We start from the raw sequence: 27,672 nt of genomic DNA, 5'->3' as shown, positions 1-27,672 counted from the left end.
CAGGAAGAGTACTCCTGCTGACCGGATCTCCAGGGAGGAGGGAGGGGCTAACCAGGTGGTCCCATAAGAAGAGACTTCAGAGTGCTCGTGGCAGGGTCCATGGAGTTGTGGACAGGACGGGACCACCCAGAGTTCGAATCCGGGCTCTGCCCCACTTTTCTCATCTCCCGATGGGCGTTCAGGCCTGTGGCCGGGGGCTGTCGGGGGTCCCATTGCCTCAGTGTGGACATCGCCAGAACGTGCTCAGCACCCCGCGATGCCTCAGGAAAGCTGTCCTTGCTGCACACACTACCGGGAACAGCAGGTGCTTCCAACCCACACACCCAGAGACGCGGAGGTCCGGCGGTTTGGCGCCAAGCTCCCACTTCCTGTGGAGCCCCTTCGTTCGGCAGTGGCTCCTCTGCTGCTTCGGCCCAGGGCCAGACAAGGGTTCCCAGCCCTTCAGATCGCCCGGGGACCTCAGGGCACGATAGCCCCGCGCCCTGGAGAGACCTCCTCCACCGCCCCTATGCCACGCCCCTGCTGCGTGCGACCTGGACCTCTCGCCCAGCTGAAGAGGTGCATTTCCTTCCCCAGCCTGTGATTGGCTTAGAAAGACACACGTGATGCCTCGCTGGCCAATGAGGTGTGAGGACGATTGCCCTGGGGGATTCTGGGAAGGGCTCTCTTCCCGAGACAGAGGGGGAGAGAGAGAGAGCAAGAGGAGAGGAGAGAAGCAGAGAGCTCCATGTCTGGTTAGTCGGGTGAGTGCCTAGTGGTCCTATAATGAGGTCCCATGAGATGGTCCCAAGAGGGGGTCTGTGACATGGACTTCAGTGATGGTCCCCCTGAGGTGGTCCTCTGTGGTGGTCCCATGATGGGGTTTGTGACATGTCCCTTGAAGTGGTCCCGTGAGGGGGGTTGTGACATGGTCCCCGAAGTGGTTCCGTGAGGGGGGTTGTGACATGGTCCCCGAAGTGGTCCCGTGAGGGGGGTTGTGACATGGTCCTGAAGTGGTCCCGTGAGGGGGCTTGTGACATGGTCCCCGAAGTGGTCCTGTGAGGGGGGTTGTGACATAACCTTGGCGGTGGTCCCATGAGGGGGTCTCGCTGAGGTGGTCCCGTGAGGGGGGTTGTGACATGGTCCCCGAAGTGGTTCTGTGAGGGGGGTTGTGACATGGTCCCCGAAGTGGTCCCATGAGGGGGCTTGTGACATGGTCCCCGAAGTGGTCCTGTGAGGGGGGTTGTGACATAACCTTGGCGGTGGTCCCATGAGGGGGTCTCGCTGAGGTGGTCCCGTGAGGGGGGGTGTGACATGGTTCCCCAAAGTGGTCCCGTGAGGGGGTTGTGACATGGTCCCCGAAGTGGTCCTGTGAGGGGGGTTGTGACATAACCTTGGTGGTGGTCCCATGAGGGGGGTTGTGACATGGTCCCCGAAGTGGTCCCGTGAAGGGGGTTGTGACATAGCCCCGGCTGTGTTCCCATGAGGGGGTCTCGCTGAGGTGGTCCCGTGAGGGGGGTTGTGGCATGGTCCCCGAAGTGGTCCCGTGAGGGGGGTTGTGACATAGCCCCGGCTGTGGTCCCATGAGGGGGTCTCCTGAGGTGGTCCCCTGTGGTGGCCCCCATGTGGTGGTCCTGTGAGGCGGTCCCCGTGTGGTGGCCAGGTGACGTGGCGCTGTCTGGTCAGGACCCAAGGAGGGGGTGGGGGTGAGGGCCGAGGCGCCAAGTGGGCTTCTAGGGGGCGCCGTGGACTGCCGAGTCCACCGCTAGGCCAGCCTCAGGCTTCCCCTCGGCAGGAGGAAAAGGAAAGAGCAAACCCAGCCAGGGCAGGAAGAGCCTCGCTCCTCGAAGCCCGTCGCCCCGGTTTAGAGCCGCTCCAGCCCGGGGTGCGTGCCGAGGGACTTCGTCTTCCGGGGCCCCGGGCTGTGAGACGGTTACTGCCGGGATTTGCAGCCGGAGTTCTCCAGGAAGCCTGGCAGGAAGCTCGGCCCCCTCACCGAAGGAATGCTCGGCTGCAGCCGGAGTTGCTCTCATCTTCCTCCAAGTGGTGTTTGGGCAAAGTGTGTTGTTTGGTTTCTGTAGCTCCCACAGCATGTAAGGAATGCTAAGGGCTTCTCTTCCTCCCAGGCAGCGGCCGCTCCTTAAAATCACCTGGGCTGTCTCCAAAGCCGGCTGGTCCTGGGCTCCGGTCCAGAGGGTCAGAGTTACTTGGGCTGGGCTGGGCTGGGCTGGGCCTGGCATCAGCGGTTCTAAGGGCCCCCTTGCCACTCCTGCCTTTGTGCTCTGCGAAGTCGGCTGGGAACCTCTGCCATGGGGGCTTGACTGGGGTTGGACTGAGGGCTGCCTGGAAGAGACGGCAGCCCGTGGGGTCCATGTGCCGTCTCCAGTTCTCTGCTCAACTTGTGCTTTGGGTCTACATGGCTGCCTCCGCTCCCTCAGCTGGTGGGGCGTGGCCTGACACATGGAGAGTCCCCCGTGGGTCTGGAACTTCTTGCTTCACCTGTGCCCTCCGACCTCGGGGGCAGGTGGGACCTTGCCTTCCTCAGCTCAGCCATCCCACACGTGCTCTGCCATAGGGGAGTCTGAACCACACTATGGCTGCGCTGACAGCCTCTCCTGCCACATTTGGGAACCATCTGGGAGAAATGGAGATCAAACACAAGCCTGAGAAGAAACTTCATTAGATCCAACTGGCAAAAGATGAATAAATATGCAGAACACAGGGACAGAATCCACAGAAAAGCAACATGAAGGCAAAATTAGTGGGGAGCTGACCTAGGAATGCTGTCCTGCAAAACTCAAGATAGTGGACAGCAGTGACTTGTGTGCATTGAACACTTCTGGGGTGCAAGGCACAGTTAGAACCTCCTTGTCCCTTTATCTCACAGCATGGGATAGGCACTTTTATCAGGTTTATAGACTTCATTTAAACACTTCGCATCATACTTACCGAGTCCTAGGCACTGTCTAGGTGCTTTACAAAGACCACTCTAACCTTCAGACCAGCAGTCTACCTTGTGTGCTGTTACTGCTCCCATATCAGAGATGAGCAAATGGAGGAGCCAACAACCAAGATCTGAATCTAGTCAGTTGACTCCAGTGCCTGTGCTCTTAATATTAGTGCCCAGCTACCTCTGGAACAGCAATCAGGGACCAACACCGGGAAGCTAGCAAGTCTGAGTTCAAGTCCTGCAAAGATTAGATAAGACTAGCCTTGACCCCAGCCTAGTGAAAATCCAAAGTTCCTAGGGATTTCTGCTAATTCATGGCGACTCTCACTCTCCTGACGTCTGTGCCCCAGCATCAAGGTCTGTACACTGTCCCTAGTCCTACTCTATATCCACCAGGTACAGGACTCCTCACATCTCAGTACCCCTCAGAAGCTTTAAATGAGAAACACCGACCATACTGAGTGGTACATGGGTGGGGGGGAGGAGGTTCGTATAAGACTCTAAGATGTGCCTGACTTTCTGAAGTCCACTTTGCTCTCTCCCAGCTCATATCCTACACAGTCTCAGCATTTTTCTTTTCCTTACCACATTTAAACTCCTCTAGTGACTTTAAAATCCTCTCTACTGTGCTGTACATCCACATCACCTTGTCTTTTTTCTGAAGGCTTGTTGCCCTCCTTGATCACAATGAGAGGAGAAGGAACCAACTCCTTTGCCTTTCTACTCTAGCACTTGTTAAGGAGTTCTTTCCAAGAAAACAAATGTTCTTTCCACCAAGACATCTCATACTAAATGAAACACTCATACTGAATGAAACAATTTTTGATCAGGAGATCTTGCTTCTGTCCCTACCATATTTAAGAAGTAAAAGTACAAGATGGGAATGAGAAGCCTCCATGCTATATAGCCCCATCACTTGCTGGCTGAAGCTCTGGAAGAAGTTCCTGGTTTCTTCATCCATAAGCTAGGGATCAAAGTCACCACTCCACATTTTTGTAGAGTTGTCAGTTGCTTTTGGCTTAGGAGGTTGGGTGAAACCAGTTCTCAGTCTTACTACTCTCAAACACAAGGATATAAACAACACAGGGATTTGGAGAAGTTAAGCCAAGTAACAGCAAAAGTCTTTATTGTTGAAAGGGAGAGAGGCAGACCAGCTTGCTGCTGCAAAGCAGCACTTGCCTCCACCCTGCCTAGAAGCTGTGAAGAGAGAAGGCTGAAGTCAGAGTCTTGGGGAAAATGCCCACTGATCCTGTCAGCAGGAGTATGAATGAAATGGGAGTCAGCAGCCCTGGGAAAGGAGGTGAAAGTTTCAAAGAGAGTGGAGTCTTTCTCACCCCTTTCCTCTTGCCCCAACCACAGTGATGGTGATTTCTTCTGGGATAGGATGGGGTCACTAGCTGGCAAGGAGAATGAAAGATGGAACACCCAGTGCGGCTTATCACCAACAACAGACAGAAATGTGGCCAAAGACAAAGAGAGGATAAGACAAATGAGAGAAGACCTCAGAGAGTAGGATGAGGGAGCTGGCACACTAAACGTGCCAGGAGATTCAACATGGAAGCCCTCAGCTTCCTGCTCTTAGCTTTTATTCCCTTCTGATTCCAGGGAAAGATATGAAAAGCACCAACTTCCAGAAAAAGGTAAACTGGGCAAAAGCAAAACAGCTATTAGACTTGGGGGTGACACCTGAGATCCCTCTGCCTTGGACCAGATATGTTATGGGCAGGGTAGAGTGGATTTTTGTGCTGGCCATTGAACAGAAGCCAGAGCCCAGGCCTGCACCCAGCAAGGCACAGAGTTTGACTTGGTCTTCTAGTTTGGGAGGGTCCAGTCCTCAAAGGGTCATAGATGGGAGGAGGGGAACATTGAGGTGATTGACCTGAATATATAAGAATAAGGAAAAGATTTAGCAAGAACTGAGCAAGGTACACATGAGCAAGAAAAATACAAGCAAAACCAACATTTTTGCTTTTTTCAATAGGGCTCCTCAGCTGGACCACAGGGCACAAAAAATGATTAAGTGACTATTTTCTCAATTCTCCCAGGATGGTTTATGACTAGTACTATTCCAGATGCAGAGAAATCAAGTTGATTTGTTATCAGCAATGGATGCCTTAGGGTATTATGACTTATTTTTCTTGGGGAACCCAGTTAAGAAAGCCTGAGAGAAGCCTGATATGAAAAATTCTTTTCTGGAAGAAAAATATCCAAGGGTGAAAATCCCACAGGCATTTTCAGTTGGGGTGGTAACGCCAGTTATACTTAAAAAAAAAAAAAAAAAAAAAAAGATTGCAATGATATAATGATTAATGAGAGAGGTGAAAAAAGAAATTGCCCAACCAAAGATGGCATGAGGACACTGAAGCACTGAGAAGTCAACAGGTGCTATGTCATGTCAAGCAGTCATTCAAGTAGAAAAGCAGGAAGTAGTCTCAAATATGAAATTTCTGGGGGCGCCTGGGTGGCGCAGTCGGTTGAGCGTCCGACTTCAGCCAGGTCACGATCTCGCGGTCCGCGAGTTCGAGCCCCGTGTCAGGCTCTGGGCTGATGGCTCAGAGCCTGGAGCCTGTTTCCGATTCTGTGTCTCCCTCTCTCTCTGCCCCTCCCCCGTTCATGCTCTGTCTCTCTCTGTCCCAAAAATAAAAAAATAAACGTTGAAAAAAAAATATGAAATTTCTGGATGTTAGCTCTGTTAAATAAAATAAAACTCTTTAATTAAGAGATGAAAGGAAAACCTACAAGGCAAAGATAGGGGATGAGCACAGACTTAATACTATAGAAAAGTAAAGTCCCACAACTATAGGACGGAGTCTCAGAAGAAAATGTCATAAATGATGATAAAGTAAAATTGACAAAAGAAATCAAGAGGCTTGGGGAAGGGAGTATGAATATTAGAATATTGATCTCTCACAGTGGGATGGCACAGATATTTTCTAAGTTAAAAAAATCAAGAAACAGTTATAAAGGGTCCCAGAGAGAGAGAGAAGAACTTAAATAGAAATGAGCATGAATTAAAACCAGAAAAAATCAGAAAGTAAGCAAGGAGAGGAAAGTTGTGATGAAGAGGCGGCCTTTCACTTTCTTGTCCTCTTTAGTGCGTGGTCAATAGATACTCTCTAAATATGCTAAATCTAAGAAAAGTGTTAGAGTATAATATATGAAAGAAAAAACTGGAGTAATTAAACAGATTGAAAACCTTTCAAATTACCAGAAGGAAAACACCCAACTTCAGAAAGAAGAAAGTTAAATAACAAGAATGAGAAAATTAAAAAAAAATTATAAATAGAAAATGTAAGATGCTGGCATTAAGACAAAAAAAAATCTGTTATGCCAAATTCACATTAAATTAACTCATTGAAAGAAATAGCAAAGCCAACATATATGTTATAAATAAGAAATTAAAGTGATTCAGAAAAGACCCATTCAACCTTAGGAAGACAAGGCAGATTGAATTTAAGACACAAATTATGAAACAAGATAAAATGTCACTGTATATTTATAACGGAGATAAAATTGTCACAAATCTCAATACACCAAATAATATAGCAATAAAAATATGTGAAACTGGCTACTTCTTTGGGACATGGGATTACTTTTCCCTATTCCACCCACTAAGTACAACTAAAAATCTGGATATTGTATATAAAATAAACCTAAAAAGATTCTACAAGGTACAGAAAAGAAGGGAGACCACCAGGGACATTAGGAACTGAGGAACAACATGGTGGTAAGTTCTCTGGGTTTTCTTTCTGCTTTATACATTTCAGGCTTGGAACTGAAAAAGCTGGTAACCTAGAAATAACAATGATGCAGACAAAACTAGTCCCAACAAAAGCTTGCTCTTGGATCAAGGAAAGGGATCAAATCAAAGGATCAGGAAGGGGACAACCTAGAAAGGCAGAAAACTTTGAGACATTAATCTCTCTATTCTAGTTATAAACCACATAAAAGGAAAACTATGGCCCCACTCCCACCATGCAAACAAAGGCCAAGTGGAGGAGCCTAGACTTTCACCCTCACAAGAATGATACTACAGAATGCCAAATAGAGAGCCAGGCTTTTCATCCCCATTAGTTGGAAACGAAGCATGACTCCTTGCAGCTCAGTGGAGACCACAGAAAGAATGGATTTTCACCTTTATCCATCAGTAATGAGGTATATTTCTCCCTCCTCACTGGAATGGTGTCAGTGGATCCTGTTGAAGACTTAGGACTTACATTTTGCTCAGCAGGAATGAGGCCACCTCCAGTGTGGTTACCAGTGGAGACCACATGGGGAGCTGGAACTCCCTCCATCGCCCAGAAGTAACAGAGTTCTCCTCTCCTTGTGTATCACTGGAGGGTTTCATGGGGAACAGGGACTTCTACCTCTCTCTGACTGTAACAAGATAGTGCCCCTTCTCTTTGCCAGAGCACTGTCAAAGAAAGCCAACTAAAACAAGATTTAAAACAGATCCAGAATCTCATAACATAATACAAAAATGTCCTGATTTTAACCAAACATTACTAATTATACCAAGAATCAGGAGGATCTCAAAATGAATGAAAAAGACAATCAATAGATGCCAACACTGAGATAACAGATGTTAGAATTATCCGATGAAAATGCTTCAGTGAATAATTACAAACATGCTTGAAACAAATGAAAAATAGAAAGGCCTCAGTAAAGAAATGGAATAGAAAGTCTTAAGAAATAGAAGGTATAAAGAAGAACCAAACAAAATTTAAAACTAAAAACTATAATAACCAAAATAAAAGCTCAACAAGGATGGGTTCAACACTAGAATGAGGAACTTGACCAGAAATTAAAAAAACAAACAGTAGAATGAGGAAAGAGTCCATGAACTGAAAGATAAAACAATAGAAATTAGCTAATATGAACAATAGAGAGATAATAGACTAAAAAAAAAAATGAGCAGAGGCTCAAGGACCTATGGGACTGTGACAAATGATTTGACATTCATGACATCAGGGTCCCAGAGGGAGAGGAGAAAAAGGGTAGGATTGAAAAAGTACTCAAAGATTTTTCCACAAAGGTGCACATCAATTCAATGGAAGAAAAATTGCCATTTCAATAAATGATTCTGAAGCAATCGGACATTCATAAGTAAAAAAAAATGAACCTCCACCTAAATCTCACACTTTATATAAACATTAATTTTACATGGATCATAGAACCAAATGTAAAACATAGAAATAATGAAACTATTAGGAAAAAAATAGAAAAATTTTAGGATCTAGCACTAGGCAGAATTCTTAGACTTGACACCAAAAGCATGATACATAATAGGAAAATTTATAAATTGGAGTTTATCAAAATCAGAAATGTTTGCTCTGTGAATGATCCTGTTAAAAGGGTGAAAAGCTATAGAGTTGTAGAAAATGTTTGCAAACCACATATCTGAAAAGGTCTAGTAACTAAAATATATAAAGAACTCTCAAACTTCAATAGGGAAAAAGATAATCCGGCTAGGAAATAGGCAGAAGACATGAAGAGAAATCTCACTGAAGAAGATATTGATGGAAAGTAAACACATGAAAAGATGTTCAGCATCATTATTCATCAGGAAAATGCTAATTAAAAGCACAATGAGATATCATTGCGTATTTATCAGAATGGCTAAAATGAAGGATGGTGTTAGTACCAAATACGGTTGAGGATATGGAGAGACTTACTTATATGATGTTGGAAGGAATAGAAGATGGTATAGGAATTCTGGAAAACAGTTTGGAAATTTTTTTAAAAGTGCAACTATTGTATGACCCAGCAATTTTCATTCCTGGGCCTTTATCCCAGAAAATTGAAGATTTACACTCACACAAAAACCTGTAAACAAATGTATATAGCAGCTTTATTCATAAAAGCCTCAAACTAGAAGGAACAAGTTGTCCTTCAGTGGGTGAATGGTTAAGCAAACTGTGGCTTATCTATACCATGAAATATTACTCAGCAATAAAAAGAAATTAGCTGCTGATACATACAACACCTAGATAAATCTCTAGAGAATTATGCTGAGTGAAAAAACACTTATCCAAAAACACTTGTGAAATGACAAAATTAAAGAAATGAAAAACATATTAGTGATTGCTTGTAGTTAAAGGATGGAGTAGAAGTAGGAGGGAAAGGGATGTGACCATAAAAGAGCCCTAGAGGGATCCTCTATGGAACTGTTCTGTATCATAACTCTGTCAATGTCAATATCCTGGTTGTGTCATTGTACACAACACATTGTATAGTTTTATAAGATGTTACCATTGGGAAAAGTCGGGTAATGCATACACAGGGTCTTTCTACATTATTTCTTAAAACTGCATGTGAATCAATTGTCTCAGAATAAATTATTTAAAAAAATTTAAGTACATGAAACATTACAAAATTTGTTTCGCATTTGAAAATCAATAAATGTAATTCACCATGATAACAAACCAAAACAGAAAAAAAGCTATGATCATCTCAAAAGATGCAGAAAAGTATTTGATAAAATTCAATATCTTTTATTGATTAAAAAACACCCTAATAAATGGAGAGATATACTATGGTAATGGTATTGTTAAGATGTTCTTTCTCTCCAAATTGATCTATTGGTTCAATTAAAAATTTAACAGGCTAAAAGCATAAGAGACTCTTAAAAACTGAGAACAAACTGAGGGTTGATGGGGGGTGGGAGGGAGGGGAGGGTGGGTGATGGGTATTGAGGAGGGCACGTTTTGGGATGAGCACTGGGTGTTGTATGGAAACCAATTTGACAATAAATTTCATATATTGAAAAAAAAAATTTAACAGGCTACTTTGTAGAATTGATAAGCTGATTTTAAAATTCAAATGGGAATGCAAAGGACCCAGAATAGCTGCAATCATTTTGAAAAAGAAGGTTGGGGGAATAATACTAATTTCGAGACTTATAAATTATAGTAATCAGGACAGTGCAGTCTTGAAACAAGATAGACAAATAGATCAATGGAACAGAATAGAGTCCAAAAATAGATCCACACATATATTTACAACTAATTTTTTTTACAAAGGTGCAAATGTAATTCAGTGCAAAAGAAGTCTTTTCAACAAATGGTACTGTGATAATTGTATAATATGTAAAAATGAGCATTGATCCATATCTTGAACCATATGCAAATATTAACTCAAAATAGATAATTTAAAACATAAAACTATAAAATTTATGGAAAAATTTTGGGTGTGGGCACTTTATACATATGACTCAAAAAGCAAGATCCCATTTTTTTTTTTTGAAGAAAAAGCTGAAATGGACTTCATAAACAACAACAACAACAAAACTTATGCTCTTTGAAAGACATTGTTATGGGAATGAAAAGACAAGCCACAGACTGGGAGAAAAAAATTGCAAATCATACATCTAATAAAGGACTTGTATTCAGCATGCATTAAGAACCCTCAAAACTAAATAATGAGACTAAACAACCCAATTTTTGAAAAACAGACAAAGGGTTTGAAGAGACACTTCAACAAAGAAGATATATGGGTAACAAGCACAGGAAACCTCAACATCATGAGTCATTAGGGAAATACAAATTAAAACTACAATGAGATTAGAATGGCTACAATTTAGGGGCGCCTGGGTGGCGCAGTCGGTTAAGCGTCCGACTTCAGCCAAGTCACGATCTCGCGGTCCGTGAGTTCGAGCCCCGCGTCGGGCTCTGGGCTGATGGCTCAGAGCCTGGAGCCTGTTTCCGATTCTGTGTCTCCCTCTCTCTCTGCCCCTCGCCCGTTCATGCTCTGTCTCTCTCTGTCCCAAAAATAAATAAACGTTGAAAAAAAAAATTACTTTAGAATGGCTACAATTTAAGACTGATCATACCAGTTGTTGGTGAGAATGTGAAGCAATTGAATTCTCTTATATGCTGCTGGTGGGAGTGTAAAATGGTACAACTACTTGGAAAACAGCTTGTTTCCTAAAAATTTAAACCTAAATCTATCATATGACCCAATCATTTCACTCTGAGGTTTTTACCTAAAAGATATGAAAAGGTATGTCCACATGAAAATTTGTATACAAATGTTCATAGCTGATAAATGTGTGGAGAAATGGTCATGGCCATGAATTATCAACAAGACTCCATTTTTTTGTAGACTTTTTTTGGGGGGGAAGTTTAGCAACATCTGTCATTTTTTCCCCAAGAGAAACTTAGTCCTCAGCTTGTGGGAAGTTGGCTCCAGGGTTAGCTCCTTCATTTGAACATTTTGGATCACTCTGGATATTCAGAAAGCAATAGAAATAAAACTGTTACAGAAATACACACTAAAATATGTTAGTTATGTGTTTGTGAGGAATTTTCTTTACATGCCCTATTTTCCTTGCTTAATTGGTATTAGTAAATTTATTCCAAATGAACACTTTGTTGAAAATATTTTAATTGTGTGGCTGTTAGTACTTTTGCAAAAGTTGCTTATTAAAACTTCTAAACAAAGGCTAATTTCATCAGTGACTATACTTGGTATTATTTTTATCCCTAAGTACTTCAGTGTGTGTTTCCTAAGAATAAGAACATTGTCTTACATAGCCAGTGCAGTGATCAAATTAGGAAACTTAATATTGACACAATGCCATCCACAGACTATATTCAAATTTTGATGATTGTCCCAATAATTCCCTTTATAGCATTTTTTCTCTTCTGGCACATGATCCAGTCTCAGGTCACATGTTGCATTTGGTCGTCATGTCTCTAGTCTCCTTTAATCTGAAACAGTTGCTCAGCCCTTCTCTATGTTTTGTGACTTTGACATCTTGGAGTAATATAGACCAGTTATTTTGTAGAACGTGCCTCAACTTGGGGTAGTTGGATGTTTCCTCATGATTTAGATTCTAGTTATGCATTTATATCATTACGTTATGGGCAGGAATACCACAGAGATGATGTTGTGTCTTTTTAGTGTACCCTATCAGGATGCCCATAATGTCTGTAAGTTTCAGGTTTGTTTTTTCTTTTCTTTTTTTTTTTTTTAATATAGGTGTTTGGTTCCTCTTAAACCATTAATTGAAAGAGTTTTCTTTCCCCACCAGCTTAAATCTTTGCTTTCCCTTCCCCTTTTAACCCATGTTTTTCTTCGGGCCTCTTGCACTCTCCCTTGAATATATACAGTTCAGTGGTCATATGAATGGACACCCTTCCCATTATGGGTGGACACCCTGCCCCCTCTGTGGCCTTCTCCTTTCATAGACCCTCCACAGACACACACAGTATACACACAGGGTAATTTGAGGTGGCTCATAGGCCTACATGTAAATGCTTAAACAAATGTTAGAAGAGAGTGTCCTCATGACTTGGGGTTAGGCAAAGATTTTTTAGGACCCACAAAAAAGCAATAACCATGAGATAAAAATGGAATATTAGACATTATAAAGATTGACATCTTCTGCTTATCAAAAGATCACATTGGGAAGATGGTGATTAGACAAGTCATGGAGTGCAAAAAAAATTGCAAATATATGTAATAAAAGACTTGTATTCAGACTTTTAAAAGAACTCATACACAATTACATACATAGAACTAGAAAACCACACAACCCAATAAAATTGGGCAGGAGATTGTAACAGGCACCTCACAATGGAGTGACTAGTCAATAAGTGCTAATCATTAGCGATCAGGGAAAAGAAAATTAAAACCATGATAAGATACCACTGCACACCCACCAGAACACTAAAATTAATAAGACTGGTAATGTTAAGTGTTGACACAGATGAAGCAGCTATAATGCATACATTTCTGATGGAAATATAAAATGGTACAAACACTTTGGAAAACAGTTAAAACGTTAAACAGATACTTACCATACAATCCAGCAATTCCTCTTTTAGGTATTTATCCAAGAAAAATGAAGATATTGGTCTAAACCAAAATCTGTACTGAAGAGTTCATAGCAGCCTCATTCATAAAAGCCCAAACCTGTAAACGCGTCCAATTATCATCAGTATGTCAAGGACTGACTACTCATCAATCAGACTACTCATACAATGGAAACTCACTCTGCTCAACAACAGAAAGGAATAGATTCCTGACAATGTGGATGGACCTCAAAAACATTATGTTGGGTGAAAGAACCCAGAAAAAAGAGTGCATACTGTATGATTCCACTATTATGCAACTCTAGACCAGACAAATCTAATCTATAGTGTCAGAAGGATGTCAGTGTCTGCTTGGGTTATGGGATGAGGCCCAAGGTTGGGGATGCCAATATTCTTGGTTGTGGTAGCTGCTATGCAGGAATGCACGTTTGGCAAAACTTAACCTAACTATACACTAAAAACAGGCTCATTTTATTGTATATAAATTTGTTTTAGTAAAGTTGATTTGAGTAAAAGAATACAAGGGTCATGATATTTATATTGTACAGGACACATTTGGGGCCAAGAAACATTAAATGAGAGGAGGAAGGACCTCAGAGTGTGGGCTATTTTTCATAATGATTGCATTTCAGTGACAGCTATTTATGCAGCAAATGACACGGCCACAATTGTTATGAAGCAGAAACTATAGGACATAATAGGAGAAACAGAAAGAAATCCCACTATTAGATTTAGTGCTCTTCTATCAGTCCAAAACAGATCCAGGGGACACAAGGAGGTTAGAATGGAGAAGTCCGATATAGCATGGTGTGGTAGGTCTTGTGAATAGCTGTTGAAGTCTGTGCTCTGATCATAAAGAATACACATTTTCTGTTCCAGGACACATAGAAGAATCATGAAAACTGACCACAAATTAGGCCACGTGAACATTTCAATTTGAGATAGAAATAATGTAAACAACATGCTAAAACTAAGAATCAAAACAAAGTTTAAATGTTCTTTTGCCTGTGTATTTTAAAACTTTGTTTAAAAACTCTTGTGTCAAAGGATAAATACAAACCAATTTCAGAATTGCTAGAAGATGTTGGTAATGAAAACGTATCAGAATCCAGGGAGTGTTGCTCAGGCAGTGGTCAGAGACAAACTTACAGCCTTATATTTATATCAAGAAAAACAAAAGAAAGAAAAATAAATAAATGAAATGTCAAATTCCAAAATTAATAACAATTGAATAAACTGAAAGTAGCCATTAATAAGGGATGGTCAGAAATTAACAAGTTGGAAAACAGAGAAACAGTAGAATTAACAAATAAAAGCCCAGTTCTTTGAAAACAACCAACAAAATAAATAAGTAGTAGATAACCTAATCCAGAAACGTAAAACCATATATACACATAGCAGAAGTCCTAAAAGGAAGAAGAGATGACCATCAAGATAGAGAAAATTAAATCTTAAGAGATTACTTATAACTCTAGGCTGAAATACCTGGGTGAAATGGTAATTTTCTATGACTTACCAAAATTGAGTAAATAAATACAGAATGTCAAAGCAGATGTATTCACATAGAAAAATTAGAAACGTTTCTCTCCATCTCCCACCCCCAAATCACCATGCTTCAAAAGGAGCTAAGGAGAAAATTAGATGCCATCACCCATTTAGCCCATCCCCCCCACCTCCCCTCCAGCAACCCTCAGTTTGCTCTCTGTATTTAAAAGTCTTATGGTTTGTCTCCCTCTGTTTTTATCTTATTTTTTCTTCCCTTCCTCTGTGTTCATATGTTTTGTTTCTCAAATTCTACATGAGTGAAATCATATGACACGTTTTTCTCTGATTAATTAATTTCACTTTGTGTAATACACTCCAGTTCCATCCACATAGTTGCAAATGGCAAGATTTCATGCTTTTTGATCACTGAGTAATATTCCATTGTGTGTGTATCTATCTATCTATCTATATATATATATACATATATATATAGATACACACACATATATATACACATATATATATGTACATATATATATACACATATATATATGTGTATATATATATATATATACCACAACTTCTTTATCCATTCACCAGTCAGCAGATGGACATTTGGGCTCTTTCCATAATTTAGCTATTGTTGATAGCACTGCTATAAACATTGGGGTGCATGTGCCCCTTTGAATCAGCATTTTTGTATCCTTTGGATAAATACCTAGAACTACCTTTGTAGGGTAATTCTATTTTTAATTTTTTGAGGAACCTCCATACTGTTTTCCAGTGTGACTGCACCAGTTTGCATTCTCACCAACATTGCAAAAGGGTTCCCCTTTCCTCACATCCTCGATAATCTCTGTTTTCCTGAGTTGTTAAATTTAGCCATTCCTACTGGTGTGAGGTGGTATCTCATTGTGGTTTTGATTTGTATTTCCCTGATGATGAGTGATGTTGAATTGAGCATCTTTTCATGTGTGTGTTAGCCATCGGGATGTCTTCTTTGGATAAATGTCTATTTTATGTCCTTTGCCCATTTCTTCACTGGATTTTTTTTTGGGGGGGGTGTTGAGTTTGATAAATTCTTTATAGATTTTAGATACTAAGTATTTATCAGATATTTTATTTGCAAATATATTCTCCCATTCTGTAGCCTAACTTTTAGTTTTGTTGATTGTTTCCTTCACTCTGCAGAAGTTTTTATCTTGATGAAGTTCCAGTTGTTCATTTTTGCTTTTGTTTTCCTTGCCTCTGGAGACATGTTTAGTAAGAAGTTGATGTGGCTGAGGTCAGAGAGGTTTCTGCCTGTGTTCTCCTCTAAGATTTTGATGGCATCCTTTCTCTCACTTAGGTCTTTTATCCATTTTGAATTTATTTTTGTGTATGGTGTAAGAAAGTGGCCCAGTTTCATTCTTTTGCATGTCCTGTCCAATTTTACCAACACCATTTGTTGAAGAGACTGTCATTTTTACATTGGATATTCTTTCCTGCTTCGTCAAAGATTAGTTGACCATGTAGTAGTGGGTACATTACTGGGTTTTCTATTCTATTCCATTGATCTATGTGTCTGTTTTTGTGCCAGTACCATACCGTCTTTATGACTCCAGCTTTGTAATATAGCTTGAAGTCCAGAACTGTGATGCCTCCTGCTTTGCTTTTCTTTTTCAAGATTGCTTTGGCTATTCAGTGCCTTTTGTGGTTCCATACAAATGTTAGAATTGTTTGCTCTAGCTCTGTGAAAAATGCTGGTGTTATTTTGATAGGGATTGCATTGAATGTGTAGATTGCTTTGGGTAGTATAGACATTTTAACAATGTTTGTTCTTCTAATCCATGACCATGGGATTTTTCCCCATTTCTTTGTGCCCTCTTCAATTCCTTTCATAAGTGTTCTATACTTTTCAGAGTACAGCTCTTTTACCTTTTTGTTTAGGTTTATTCCTAGGGATCTAGGAATACCTTGATGTTTTTTTGTGTGTGTTCAATTGTAAATGGAATTGATTCCTTGATTTCTTTTTTCTGCTGCTTCATTATTGGTGTATAGGAATGCAACTTTGCTGAATTCATGTGTTAGTTCTAGCGATTTTTGGTGGAGTCTTTTGGGTTTTCTACATAAGAGTATCATGTCATTTGCAAATAGTTAAAGTTGACTTCTTCCTTGCCAGTTCGGATGCCGTTTATTTCCTTTTGTTGTTTGATTGCTGAGGCTGAGGCTTCCAGTAGTATGTTAAATAGTAACGGTGAGAGTGGACATCCCTGTCTTGTTTCTGACCACAGAGGAAAAGCTCTTAGGTTTTCCCCACTGAGGATGATATTAGCTGTGGGTCTTTCATACATGGTTTTTATGATGCTGAGGTATGTTTCATCTATACCTACTTTTTTGAGAGTTTTTTTTTAATCAAGAATGGATGCTGTATTTGCCAAAGCTTTTTCTGCATCTATTATGAGGATCATATATATGGTTCTTATCCTTTATTTTATTAATGTGGTGTATCACATTTATCAATTTGTGTATATTGAACCACCCCTGCAGCCCAGGAATAAATCCCACTTGATTGTGGTGAATAATTCTTTTAATGTACTGTTGGATTTGATTTCCTAGTATCTTGCTGAGAATTGTTACATCCAGTTCATCAGGGATATTGGCCTGTAATTCGCCCTTTTAGAGGGGTGTTTGTCTGGTTTTGGAATCAAGGTAATGCTGGCCTCATAGAATGAGTTTGGAAGTTTTCCTTCCATTCCTATTTTTTGGAACAGTTTGAGAAGAATACATGGTAACTCTTCTTTAAATGTCTGGAAAAGGTCTGTATGCTGAAAACTATAGAAAGCTTATAAAAGAAATGAAGAAGACATAAAGAAGTGGAAAAACATTCCATGCTCATGGATTGGAAGAACAAATATTGTTAAAATGTAAATACTACCCAAAGCAATAGGTACATAGAATGCAATCCTAATCAAAATTGCACTGGCATTCATCTCAAAGCTAGAACAAACAATCCTAAAATTTGTATAGAACCACCAAAGACCCCAAATAGCCAAAGTAATGTTGAAAAAGAACACCAAAGCATCACAACCCTGGACTTTAGCCTTTACTACAAAGCTGTAATCAAGATAGTATAGTATTGGCACAAAAACAGGCACATAGACCAGTGGAATAGAATAGAGAACCCAGAATTGGACCCACAAACATAGGGCTAATCTTTGACAGAGCAGAAAAGGGTATCCAATGGAAAAAAGACAGTCTCTTAAGCAAATGGTGGGAGAACTGGATAGCAACATGCAGAAGAATGAAACTGGACCACTTTCTTATAATATGCACAAAATAAACTCAAAATGGTTGAAAGACCTAAATGTGAGACAGGAAATGTCAAAACCCTAGAGAAAAAAATAGGGAACAACCTCTGTGATTTCAGCCTCAGCAATTTCTTGCTCAACACATCTCCAAAGGCAAGGGAAATAAATGCAAAAATGAACTATTGGGACCTCATCAAGATAAAAAGCTTATGCACTGCAAAGGAAACACTCAACAAAACTAAAAGACAACAGACTGAATGGGAGAAGATATTTGAAAATGACATATCAGATAAAGGGTTAGTATCCAAAATCTATAAAGAACTTACCAAACTCAGAACCTGAAAAACAAATAATCCAGTGAAGAAATGTGCAAAAGACATGAATAGACACTTTTCCAAAGAAGACATCCAGATGGCCAACAGACACATAAAAAGATGCTCAACATCACTCATTATCAGGGAAATACAAATCAAAACCACACTGAGATACCACCTCACACCGGTCAGAGTGGCTACAATTAACAACTCAGGCAACAACAGATGTTGGTGAGGATGTGGAGAAATGGAAATTCTCTTGCACTGTTGGTGGGAATGTAAATTGGTGCAGCCGCTCTGGAAAACAGTGTGGAGGTTCCTCAAATAATTAAAAATAGAACTACCTTATGACCCAGCAATAGCACTGCTAGGAATATATCCAAAGGATACAGGAGTGCTGATTCATAGGGGCATATGTACCCCAATGTTTATTTTATTTTATTTTTTTTCAATATATGAAATTTATTGTCAAATTGGTTTCCATACAACACCCAGTGCTCATCCCAAAAGGTGCCCTCCTCAATACCCATCACCCACCCTCCCCTCCCTCCCACCCCCCATCAACCCTCAGTTTGTTCTCAGTTTTTAAGAGTCTCTTATTCTTTGGCTCTCTCCCACTCTAATCTCTTTTTTTTTTTTTCTTCCCCTCCCCCATGGGTTTCTGTTAAGTTTCTCAGGATCCACATAAGAGTGAAAACATATGGTATCTGTCTTTCTCTGTATGGCTTATTTCACTTAGCATCACACTCTCCAGTTCCATCCATGTTGCTACAAAGGGCCATATTTCATTCTTTCTCATTGCCATGTAGTACTCCATTGTGTATATAAACCACAATTTCTTTATCCATTCAGCAGTTGATGGACATTTGGGCTCTTTCTATAATTTGGCTATTGTTGAAAGTGTTGCTATCACTTTCAACAATAGCCAAATTATGGAAAGAGCCCAAATGTCCATCAACTGCTGAATGGATAAAGAAGATTATATATACAATGGAATACTACTTGGAAATGAGAAAGAATGAAATCTTGCCATTTGCAACAATGTGGATGGAACTGGAGGGTATTATGTAAATGAAATAAGTCAGGCAGAGAAAGACAGATCATATGTTTTCACTCATATGTGGAACTTGAGAAACTTAACAGAAGACCATGGGGGAAGGGAAGGGGAAAAACAGTTTCGAACAGAGAGGGAGACAAACCGTAAGAGACTTAAATACAGAGAACAAACTGAGGGATGATGGGGGGGGATGGGAGAGTGAGGGAAATGGGTGATGGCCATTGAAGAGAGCATTGGTTGGAATGAGCACTGGGTGTTGTATGTAAGCAATGAATCATGGGAATCTACCCCCAAAGCCAAGAGCACACTGTGTACACTGTATGTTAGCTAACTTGACAATAAATTATATTTTAAAAAAAGAAGTGCTTTACAATTATAACAAATAAAAAAATAAAAAAATAAATGTCTGGTAGAATTCCCCTAAGAAGTCATCTGGCCCTGGACTTTAGTTTGTTGAGAGATTTTTGATTACTGATTCAATTTCTTTATTGATTATGGGTCTGTTCAAGTTTTCTATTTCTTCCTATTTCAGTTTTGGTAGTTTGTATGTTTCTAGGAATTTGTCCATTTCTTCCAGATTGCCCAGTTTGTTGGCATATAATTTTTCATAATATTCTCTTATAATTGTTTGTATTTCTGTGGTGTTGGTTGTGATCTGTCCTCTTTCATTTGTGATTTTACTTACGTGGGTTCTTTCTCTTTTATTATTTTATTTTAAAGTTTATTTATTTTTGAGGGGGGAGGGGGAGAGAGAGAGGGAGAGAGGCAGAATCCCAAGCAGGCTCTGCATCATCACTGCAGCGCCCAATGGGGGGCTCTAACTCATGAATCATGAGATCATGACCTGAGCTGAAGCTGGATGCTTAACCGACTGAGCCACCAGTGCACCCTCTCTTTTCTTTTTGATAGGTCTGGTGAAGGGTTTAATTCTTTCCAAAAACTAGCAATTAGTTTCATTGATCTGTTCTACTGGGGTGTGTGTGTGTGTGTGTGTGTGTGTGTTATTTATTTCTGCTGTGATCTTTATTATTTCCCTTATTCTGCTGGCTTTAGTCTTTATTTTCTGTTCCTTTCCTAGCTCCTTAAGGTGTAAGGTTAAGTTGTGTATTTCAGACTTTTCTTGCTTCTTGAGGTAGGCCTGTATTGCTATATACTTCCCTCTTAGGACCACCTTTGCTGCATCCCAAAGATTTTGGACCATCGTGTTTTCATTTTAATTTGCCTCCATGTATTTTTTAAATTTCTTCTTTAATTTCCTCATTAACCCATTCATTCTTTCATAAGATTTTACTTAATCTCCATGTATTTGTAATTTTTCCAAATTTTTTCTTGTGGTTGACTTCAAGTTTCATAGCATTGTGGTCTCAAAATATGCTTGGTATGGTCTCAGTCTTTTGTACTTGTTGGGGGCTGATTTGTGACCCAGTATGTAATCTGTTCTGGAGACTGTCCCATGTGCACTTGAAAAGAATGTGTATTCTGCTGCTTTAGGATGGAATGTTCGGAATATATCTGCTAAGTCTCTCTGGTCCAGTGTTTTCATTCAAAGCCATTGTTTTCTTTTTGATTTTCTGCTTAGATGATCTTTCCATTGCTATAAGTGGGGTGTTAAAGTCTCCTACTATTATTGTACTATTATCAATGAGTTTCTTTATGTTTGTTATTAATTGATTTATATATTTAGGTGTCTCAAGTTGGGGATATAAATGTTTACAATTGTTAGATCTTCTTGATGGATAGTCCCCTTAATTATGATACAATGTCCTTCTTCATCTTTTGTTATAGTCTTTGGTTTAAAATCTAGTTTTTCTTATATGAGTATGGCTACTCTGACTTTCTTTTGGTGTCTATTAGTATGATAGATATTTCTCATCCCTTCACTTTCAATCTGCTGATGTCTTTAGGTATAAAATGAGTCTCTTGAAGGCAGCACATAGATGAATCTTGTTTTTTAATCCATTCTGATACCCTGTGTCTTTTGATTGGGGCATTTATTCCATTTACATTCAGAGTGATTATTGACAGATATGAATTTAGTGCCACTGTGTTACCTGCAAAGTTGGTATTTCTGGTGATGTTCTCTGTTCCTTTCTAGTCTTTGTTGCTTTTGGTCTTTTTTTCCCCACTCAAAGAGTCCCCTTTAATCTTTCTTGCAGGGCTGGTTTAGTTGTCACAAACTCCTTTAGTTTTTGTTTGTCTGGGGAAGTCTTGTTTCTCTCTCTCTTTTTTTACTGTTTATTTATTTTTGAGAGATGGAGAGAGAGAGAGGGAGAGAATGAGCGGTGGGGGGCGGGGCACAGAGAGAGAGGGGGACAGAGGATCTCAAGCGGACTCTGCGCTGACAGCAGCAGCCTGATGTGGGGCTCCAGCTCATGAACTATGAGATCATGACCTGAGCCAAAGTCAGACACTCAACCAACTGAGTCACTCAGGCACCCCTCTTGTCTCTCTTTCTACTCTGAATGACAGACTTGCTGGATAAAGTATTCTTGGCTACATATTTTTTCCTTCAGGATGTTGAATATATCATGCCATTCCCTCCTGGCCTGAAAACTTTCTGCAGACAGTTATGCTGTGAATCTGATCTGTCTTCCCTTGTAAGTTAAGAAATTTTTTTCCCTTTTTGCTTTCAGGATTTTTTCCTTGTCTGTGTATTTTGTGAATTTGACTATACTATGTCTTGGTGATGGCTGGCTTTTGTTGAATTTAATGAGAATTCTCTGTACTACTTGGATTTCAATGTCTGTTTCCTTCCCCAGATTAGAGAAGTTTTCAGCTATAATTTGCTCAAATAAACCTTCTGCTCCTTTATCTTTTCTTCTGGGACTCCTATGATATGAAAGTTATTATGCTTTAAGGAGTCACTGAGTTCCCTAAGTCTACACTCATGATCCAATACCTTTCTTACACTCCTTTTTTTTCAGCTTCATTATTTTACATAATTTTATCTTCTATATCACTGATTCATTCCTGTGTTTCATCCATTCTTATTGTCATTGCATCATTCAGTTTTGCATCTTCATTAAAGCATTTTTTTTTTTTTTGGCCTGACTTATCTCTGCAGTAAGGGATTCTCTAGTGTTTTCTATGCTTTTCTCAAGCCCAGCTGGTATCCTTAGGGTTATTGTTTTAAATTCTGGTTCAGACATCTTACTTGTATCTGTATTGATTAAATCCCTGGCCATGACTTCTTCCTGTTCTTTCTTTTGGGGTGAATTCCTCCATCTTGTCATTTTGTCTGAGTCAATGATGTGTGTGTGTGTGTGTGTGTGTGTGTGTGCACGTGAGAGAGAGAGAGAGAGAGATTGTTAGGAAAACCTATTGTATTCATGCTCCTGAGAGTAATAGCTATATTCAGAAGAGGTAAAAAACACAAACAAAAAAAAACCTCCCAAAACAAAAACAAAAAAATAAACAAGATCCCATTTCCCTTAGAGCTGAAGATTTGCAGCACTTGATGATCAGTAGACTTGTGCATGTGAGGGGTTTGTGCTGGTCTCCTGGGAAGGGGGCCTGTTGCTCTGGTTCTCAGGTGTTCTTGCCCTAGTGAAGATGAACCTGCAGGGGCTCTGGGTGAGGATGGGGGCTTGGTATAAGCACCTCAGGCCTCCACTGGGTGGCGCTGTTTTGCTCCCTGAAGTCAGCCAATGTTGATGGGAGCAGATAATGGCCTTACACAGCTCTTTTATCCCTGGATTGGGGAGCTCCTGCCTGCCACTCTTCAGAAAGCCCTCACAGAAGAGCAATCACCTCACTTGTGTCCCTGGCTTCTGCCAGATCCCCACCTGCACCCTGCCAGCGACTGAGCTGTCTGCCCGCCAGGCAGAAGAGCACTCGTGTATTTTATCCTGTGCAGCTGGGTTTCAAAACTCCAAATTAAAAAAAAAAAATTGTAATGGTTATTTATTAAACCATTAAACAGAGAGACAGAGCATGAGCATGGGAGGGGCCAAACGATGGGGCGACACAGAATCTGAAGCAGGCTCCAGGCTCTGAGCTGTCAGCACAGAGCCCGACGCGGGGCTCGAACTCACAAACCGAGAGTTCATGACCTGAGCTGAAGTCGGACACTTAGCTGACTGAGCCACCCAGGCACCCCTCAAAACTCCAAATTTTAGAGATCTGCATGGTGTGGACCTGTGCTGATCCTCTGGGGCAGGGTGTTGCTGTGCTGTGGCTGGTGCAGTCTTGTCCCAGAAATGAGTTGTGTGACTGCATAGCAGTTCAGAATTTATTGTAAAACGTAGCTAAAAGCCAATACCAAGCTTTGCTGTCCTCAGCCAGAGTGTCTTTGTTCCTATGCTAGGGAACAGGGCAACATGCTGGCGCCACAGGGAGAGGCTATGGCGTCACTCCCAAATGCACTCAAAACAGGGGAACTGCTGCTCTCTGTGTGAACTAGGGGATTCTCCAACCATGTTGCCCGGTCCCGGGTCTGTGCCCTCTGTCCCCCGAGAGCACTGCCAAGCCCATCAGGCACGACCCTGGCGATGGTGCAGACCTCTAAAATTTCAGACTCTGTACTCCGCTGTTTATGAAATCTTGTGGTATTCAGCCCCTCTCCCTTTTCCAGCCAATGGTTTTGGGGAAGAGTTTTTCTTGTACAATTCCCAATGAGTACTTTCACTCTTTCTCTCTCTTTTTCTTTCTTTTTCACTCCTCCTTATCTTAGCACCCACAGCTCTTCTCTCCCTCAAACCTACTCTCTGCAGTTCCTACCTTACATGATGTGGCCATTTTTTCTACCTCTAGTTATGCAGTTTTGCTCTCTCAGTACTCGGATAGACTTCTTGGGTGTTCAAAGTGATTTGATATTTATCTAGCTGTGTTCAAAGGACAAAGCAAGCCTAGGGTCTCCCTACTCCCCCACCATCTTGAACTCCTCCTCTCCCTGATTAAAGTTTAAAAAGTAAAAGCAAAAGACCAATGACAAGTTGAGAACAAACACTTGGAAGGTGTCACTAAGGGCTACCTATTTAATATGTACAGTTTCAGGAAATGGAGAAGAAAAAAACAAGAACAATTGAACAGATGGCAAGGGCCACAAATATGCCTCTTCTCAGAGCAAATGAATCTCAACATATAAATAAGTGCTTAGCATCATTTGTAGTAAAAGAAATCAAATCTGTGCACTGAAATACTGGTTCTCAGCCATCAGATTAGTAAAACCCCAGAGGCTTGACAGGCGATTTCATTGGTGAGACTGAAGGGAGCATCAGTGTACTTGTTGGCCATCCTGTGGAGGGATTGGCTGGGTCTAACAAAGTTACAGATGTGTTTCCCTTGGTCTGTTCTAAAGATGCACACATGTGCAAGAACAGGAAATGACACATGCATGGAGTTTTCTTTGCAGCCTTGGGATTGGAAACTGCCCAAATGTCTTTTTGCGCGATACTGTTTGAACCCATGGCAGACCCAGGAGATGGAAAACCCAATCACTACAAGTTAGGAAGAATGAGCTAGAGTACCCTCCAGCTTGTGTTGTTAAATGAGGACATGGAGTGCAGCTCTGTGAATACAGGGCACTTCCTTTTGTATGGAAATGTGTTGCAAAAAGAAACCCTGAAAGAACTAACTAGAAACCAATGAAAATGGGTGCCTGCAGGGTGCCTTGACCTTTGACTTTTGAACCAGGTCAGTATTTTACGTATTTGAACAATTAAATTAAAAAGAAAATATTTTTGATATTGAAAAGAAGCTGAGGAAAGATGGCAGAGTTTATTGATAGTAGAACCCCACACAGGTAAAAAATCATTTCAAGTACTTTGAGAACACAGTAGCTTTTCCATCCACTATTGGTGCCATATAGGATGGAGAAGTCCAGAAGCAAGCCCTACCCTTCCATCAGAGTTTAGGAGGAAAAACAACTTGTAGAAGATAACTTTGGAAAATTGTGGAAATTTAAATATGGCCCAGGCATTAGATGATATAGAGGCTATTTTTAGCTTGGTATTATATTTTGAATTTGATTCAGCAACAGTATTACGCCTAATGTAGAAAGCAGTTCTTATTTTTTTAGAGATGAATACTGAAGTATTTATGTGTGAAATGTCATAATGTCTGTAATTTCAAATGTCTCAGCAATGGGGTCGTTAAAGCAAGAATGGCAAATGTAAGATCGACGAAGCTAGAAAATGGGTTCAGCGATGGTCATTGCTCTGCTCTCCCTACTCTACTCTGTGTTTGAGATATTTCATAAGTGAAAATAAAAATGATGGCAATAAATGAATAAGCAGGATCCATTTGGGACAAGGGGTTGGGGTGGGGGCATTTAAGCTGGGCCTTGGGCATGAAGAAGTCAGTGTTGAGAGAACAAGGGTCTGGGTCTCAGCAGGAGCAGGAGTGGGGTCACAGGCCATGAACACAGTCTCCTGACCACTCATTTTTGCCATCTTTCCTTATGTCGAAAAAGTATTCCCACAAAAAACGAATAACCTATCATGGAGGCCTATTCTCATAAGAGGCCATCCTTCTCTGCAGGCCAAGTTTGAGCTCATCCTCCTACATGAACCAGATGCGTGCCTGTCCTGCCAGCAGCTTCTCTGGAAATGAGGACGGATGTCTCAGACACAGAGCAGCTGCTGCTCTCAGCCCGGAGGAGAAGAGGGAAATTGCGTATGCCTCTTCTCTGTCCCAAAGAAGAGTCTTAGGGACCCGTTGCCCCCTCTCAGCCCATCCACGGGGCTGAGACCTGGTCGAGGGCAGGCCCTTCGTGTTCTTTTGGCTAAATACTGTCTGAAGAATCCAAAGTGTTTAGAAGCCAAAGTGATATAATCCATGTTCAGGATTATAAACTTTATTTTTATAAACATATCAATTCATCACTCACTGACCCCAGCAACATTCTAGACTCTCCAGTGGATTTTCACAGGCTCACCCAGGAAGTTTTTTTTTTAATTTTTTTAATGTTTATTTATTATTTTTGAGAGAGACAGAGACGGAATGCGAGTGGGTTAGGGGGAGAGAGAGAGGGAGACAGTCCAAAGCAGGCTCCAGGCTCCAAGCTGTCAGCACAGAGCCTGATGCGGGGCTTGAACTCATGAGCCGTGAGATCATGACCCGAGCTGAAGTCGGATGCTCAACCGACTGAGCCACCCAGGTACCCCTTACTCAGGAAGTTTTGAGAGTGTGTAAGCCCTGACTGTGTGGTCAAGGCAAGGCTGAGAGACAGGCTGCATATCAGTTAGAAAACGTGTGTCCTTTGCGGCTATAACAAATCACCGCAAAATTGATGGCTTAAAATAATGCAAATTTAATCCTTTATGGATCAGGGGGTCAGAAGTCCAAGACAGGCCAGTAGGGCTGATTCCTTCTGGAGGCTCCAGGGAAGACTCCATTTCTTGCCTTTTCCAGCCTTTACAGGCACCTCCACTCTTTGGCTCCTGGCCCTTCTGGCATCTACAAAGGCAGCAGCATTCAGTCTTCTGGTTCCTACTACTCTTCCCCTCTCCCCCATGCCCATCTCCTCCCTGTGATGACACTGGGCTCACCTGGGCAATACCCTGTAATCCCCCTGTTGAGGAGATGTGTATTGTAAAGGGAGAATGGAAGCATCAGGAGGGCAGGGAAGCCCAAGAGGGGGACAGCCCTGCTCGTGGTGCCTGGCAGCTGGGCTCCACATAGAGGGGTGGGCAGCCTCACGGGCCCTGACGGGAGATCTTTGTCCTGGCAGACAGGAAGGGTACACCCAGTGTGGGCTGATGGCCCTAATTCTAGAAGTGAGGGGTAGGAGAGGAGAGCAGGCGTTTACAAGGACTAGAGGGTGAGACATACAGATGGGGTGGATAGTTGTAACTAACATGGCTGCATAACAAATTATCACCAACTTAGGCACTTAAAAAAACACAAACAGACCATCTCATGGTTCCTGTGGGTCTGAGGTCTCGGCACAGCTCAGCTGGGTCCTGTTCAGGGTCGTGTGGTAGAACCAAGCTGTTGGCCCATCTCATCTGAGGCTTTGGGACCTCTTTCAGACTAACTAGTTGTGAGCAGGATTCAGTTCCTTGCAGTTGCAGAGGTGGGGTCCCCATTTTGTCACTGCCCACCCTCAGGTTCTAGCTGTGTGGCCCCTCCATGGGCAGTTCATAGGAAAGACAGCAGGAGAAATCTCTCCGACATCTTTTAGGTCTGACCCACCCAGGAGAATCTTCCATTTGATTAACTCAAAGTCAACTGATTTGGGACCTTAGTTACTCTGTAAAATTCTTGGTTAATACAGTGTAACGTGATCCCAGGAGTGATTCACACTCAGGGGAGGGTATGAAGGGTATATACTCCAGAGGTAGATCATTATGAAGAAATAAATACCATGTTCTATCTACAAAAGGGGGGATGTGGCTGCATTAATCGAGGCACAAAGGGATTTCGCACCCTGGGAGGCTGGACACATGACCATGGGGAGCAAGAAAGGAGAATGTGCGAGTTTTTGGAGCCAATGTAGACAGGAAAACCAGGGGTACCAATTCTGCCTTTTCTTTTTCTTTCTTTTTTTTTTTTTTTTTTAAGGTTAAAGCATCTGTACCAGGAAATGTGCAGATCTAACATGTACAATCCTAAGGATTTTGAGAAATGCGCCCATGTAATCCACACACCATCAAGATAGACAGCGCTCCCTCTGTCTAAAAAGTCCCCTGTGCCTTGCAGGCCAGTCCTCACACACAGAGGCAATCGCTGCCTGAGTTTTAGTGCCAGTGATGAGTTTTGCCTGACCTCGAGCATCCTGTGAATGGCTATGCCTGACTTCTTTCACTCAGCGCAACATGTGTGAAACTTACCCATG

General features: G+C 41.4%; 1 long non-coding RNA gene across 1 annotated transcript; it reads left to right on the top strand.

Annotated features, from left to right (window-relative positions):
- The first annotated feature begins 80 nt into the window (after positions 1-80).
- On the top strand, positions 81-27,672 carry LOC147577681 (uncharacterized). Its single transcript, XR_015255889.1, has 2 exons — positions 81-743; positions 27,399-27,672. It is a non-coding gene; the product is annotated as an uncharacterized LOC147577681 (long non-coding RNA).

The sequence above is a fragment of the Puma concolor genome, chromosome C2 (assembly GCF_028749965.1).
Source record: "Puma concolor isolate L17-30 chromosome C2, mPumCon1.1.hap2, whole genome shotgun sequence".
Taxonomy (NCBI): domain Eukaryota; kingdom Metazoa; phylum Chordata; class Mammalia; order Carnivora; family Felidae; genus Puma; species Puma concolor.
Note: the sequence above shows the minus strand (reverse complement) of the source record. Positions and strands in the feature narration are given on the sequence as shown.